Source organism: Arachis stenosperma, chromosome 4, assembly GCF_014773155.1.
Source record: "Arachis stenosperma cultivar V10309 chromosome 4, arast.V10309.gnm1.PFL2, whole genome shotgun sequence".
Lineage (NCBI taxonomy): Eukaryota > Viridiplantae > Streptophyta > Magnoliopsida > Fabales > Fabaceae > Arachis > Arachis stenosperma.
In genome coordinates this window covers 100,815,932-100,819,645 of record NC_080380.1, presented here as the reverse complement: position 1 = coordinate 100,819,645, position 3,714 = coordinate 100,815,932, and the positions used below count along the sequence as shown (strand labels likewise).

Sequence of the window (3,714 nt, the reverse complement as noted above, 5' to 3'; positions counted from 1 at the left end):
GTCCATACTCGAACAATCCCCGGCAACGGCGCCAAAAACTTGGTGGACGAAATTGTGATCACATATTCTTTGATTTGATTCATTGTAATTGGATTTTAGAAATTGGCACTGAGTGAAAGCACAACTCCGTTCAACTAACCAGCAAGTGTACTGGGTCGTCCAAGTAATAACCTTACGTGAGTAAGGGTCGAATCCACAGAGATTGTTGGTATGAAGCAAGCTATGGTCACCTTGCAAATCTCAGTTAGGCAGATTAAAATAGTTTATGGGTTTAAATAAAATAGAAAGAAGTTAATAAAAAGGGATAGAAATACTTATGCAGATTCATTGGTAGAGGTATCTTTTAAGTATATACAGCTGCTGCATGGCTCAAGCACGCCTGCTCTCCTACTGCTTCTACTCAATCCTTCTTACTCCTTTCCATGGCAAGCTTTGTATAGGGGTTCACTATCAACTGTGGCTACTTTCATTCCTCACGGGGAAATAACCTGTGCGGCTGTCACTCGCACAGCTAACCAGTCTGGAGGCATCACCCATGGCTGATAGCTACATCCCATCCTCGCAGTGAAAGCTACGCACGCACTCTGTCACAGCACGGCCAATCACCGGTTGGTTCCCGCTCCTACTGGAATAGAATCCCTCTTTTGCGTTTGTCACTAACGCCCAGCAGGTTAAAGTTTGAAGCACGTCACGGTCATTCATGAACGGAATCCTACTCGGAATACCACAGACAAGGTGAGACTTTCCGGATTCCCAGGATCCTACTCGGAACACCACAGACAAGGTTGGACTTTCCGGATCCAGATGAATGCCGCCATCTATCTAGCTTATACCACGAAGATTCTGTTGGGGAATCTAAGAGATACACATTCAAGCCTTGTGTTGCATGTAGAACGGAAGTGGTTGTCAATCACGCGCGCTCATGAGTGAGAATGATGATGAGAGTTATTAGCTCATCACATTCATCCTGTTCTTGAGTACGAATGAATATCTTGGAATAAGAATAAGATAGAGAATTGAATAAAAGAAAATAGAACTTCATTAATCTTTGAGGTACAGCAGAGCTCCACACCCTTAATCTATGGTGTGCAGAAACTCCACCGTTGAAAATACATAAGTAAAAGAAGGTTCAGGCATGGCCGAATGGCCAGCCCCCTAAACGTGATCAATGATCTCCTAAGATGAAGAATAAAACAAAACTGAGATCAAAAGATGATTGATACATTAGTAAATCATCCTATTTATAATAAACTAGCTCCTAGGGTTTACATGAGTAAGTAATTGATGCATAAATCCACTTCTGGGGCCCACTTGGTGTATGCTTGGGCTGAGCTTGATCTATCCACGAGCTGAGGCTTCTCTTGGAGTTGAATTTCGAGTTGTGATGTGCTTTGGGCGTTCAACTCCGGATTATGACGTTTTTCTGGCGTTTAACTCCAGAAAGGAGCGTGTACTTGGCGTTCAACGCCAGTTTGCGTCGTCATTCTTCGAATAAAGTATGGACTATTATATATTGCTGGAAAGCCCTGGATGTCTACTTTCCAACGCCGTTGAGAGCGCGCAAATTGGAGTTCTGTAGCTCCAGAAAATCCATTTCGAGTGCAGGGAGGTCAGAATCCAACAGCATCAGCAGTCCTTTTGTCAGCCTTTTTCAGAGTTTTGCTCAAATCCCTCAATTTCAGTCAGAATTTACCTGAAATCACAGAAAAACACACAAACTCATAGTAAAGTCCAGAAATGTGAATTTAACATAAAAACTAATGAAAACATCCCTAAAAGTAGCTCAAACTTACTAAAAACTATATAAAAACAATGCCAAAAAGCGTATAAATTATCCGCTCATCAAGTCCCCATTCAATTGAAGGACTAATTCTCCTCTGCTAACATCAATCACAGCTTCTGCTGTGGCTAGGAAGGGTCTTCCAAGGATGATGCATTCATCTTCTTCCTTCCTAGTGTCTAAGATTATGAAATCATCAGGGATGTAAAGGCCTTCAACCTTTACTAACACGTCCTCTACTAATCCATAAGCTTGTCTTACTGACTTGTCTGCCAATTGCAGTGAGAATAAGGCAGGTTGTACCTCAATGATCCCCAGTTTCTCCATTACAGAGAGTGGCATAAGGTTTATGCCTGACCCCAGGTCACACAGAGCCTTGTTAAAGGTCATGGTGCCTATGGTACAGGGTATTAAGAATTTACCAGGATCTTGTCTCTTTTGAGGTAGAGTTTTCTGAATCCATGTATCTAGTTCACTAATGAGCAAGGGGGATTCACCTTCCCAAGTCTCATTACCAAACAACTTGGCATTCAGCTTCATGATAGCTCTTAGATATTGAGCAACTTGCTCTCCAGTTACATCTTTAACCTCTTCTGAGGAAGAATAGTCTTCAGAGCTCATGAATGGAAGAAAGAGATTTAGTGGAATCTCTATGGTCTCTATATGAGCCTCATATTCCTTTAGGTCCTCAATGGGGAACTCCTTCTTGTTTGAAAGAGGTCCCAGGAGGTCTTTCTCACTAGAATTTTTGTCCTTCTCCTCCCTTGTGCATTCGGCCATATTGATTACTTCAATGGCCTTGCACTCTCCTTTTGGATTCTCTTCTGTATTGCTTCGGAGAATACTGAGAGGAGTTTCAATAACTTTCTTACTCAGCTGGCCCACTTGTGCCTCCAGATTTCTAATGGAGGACCTTGTTTCACTCTTGAAACTTAAAGTGGCTTTTGACAGATCAGAGACTAAGTTTGCTAAGTTAGAGGGGCTCTGTTCAGAATTTTCTGTCTGTTGCTGAGAAGATGATGGAAAAGGCTTGTTATTACTAAGCCTATTTCTTCCACCATTATTAAAGCCTTGTTGAGGCTTTTGTTGATCCTTCCATGAGAAATTTGGATGATTTCTCCATGATGAGTTATAGGCGTTTCCATAAGGTTCACCCATGTAATTAACCTCTGCCATTGCAGGGTTCTCAGGATCATAAGCTTCTTCAGAAGCTGCCTCTTTACTACTGTTGGATGTATTTTGCCATCCATTCAGACTTTGAGAGATCATGTTGACTTGCTGAGTCAACACTTTGTTCTGAGCCAATATGGCATTCAGAGCATCAATTTCAAGAACTCCCTTCCTCTGAGGCGTCCCACTATTCATGGAATTCCTCTCAGAAGTGTACATGAATTGGTTATTTGCAACCATGTCAATAAGTTCTTGAGCCTCTTCAGGCATTTTCTTTAGGTGAATAGATCCACCTGCGGAATGGTCCAATGACATTTTGGAAAACTCAGATAGACCATAATAGAATATATCTAATATGGTCCATTCTGAAAACATGTCAGAAGGACACTTTTTGGTCATCTGCTTGTATCTTTCCCAAGCTTCATAGAGGGATTCACCATCTTTTTGCTTGAAGGTCTGAACATCCACTCTAAGCTTGCTCAGCTTTTGAGGAGGAAAGAATTTATCCAAGAAGGCCGTGACCAGCTTATCCCAGGAGTCCAGGCTATCCTTAGGTTGTGAGTCCAACCATGTTCTAGCTCTGTCTCTTACAGCAAAAGGGAAAAGCATGAGCCTGTAGACTTCAGGATCTACTCCATTCGTCTTAACAGTCTCACAAATCTGCAAGAACTCAGTTAAAAACTGGTAAGGATCTTCAGATAGAAGTCCATGAAACTTGCAGTTCTGTTGCATTAAAGTAACTAATTGAGGTTTCAGCTCAAAAT

The 3,714-nt window shown here is 41.8% G+C and overlaps 1 non-coding gene across 1 annotated transcript; it reads left to right on the top strand.

Moving 5' to 3' along the window:
* Positions 1-3,323: 3,323 nt before the first annotated feature.
* On the top strand, positions 3,324-3,427 carry LOC130978328 (small nucleolar RNA R71). Its single transcript, XR_009085978.1, has one exon. It is a non-coding gene; the product is annotated as a small nucleolar RNA R71 (small nucleolar RNA).
* Positions 3,428-3,714: the final 287 nt, after the last annotated feature.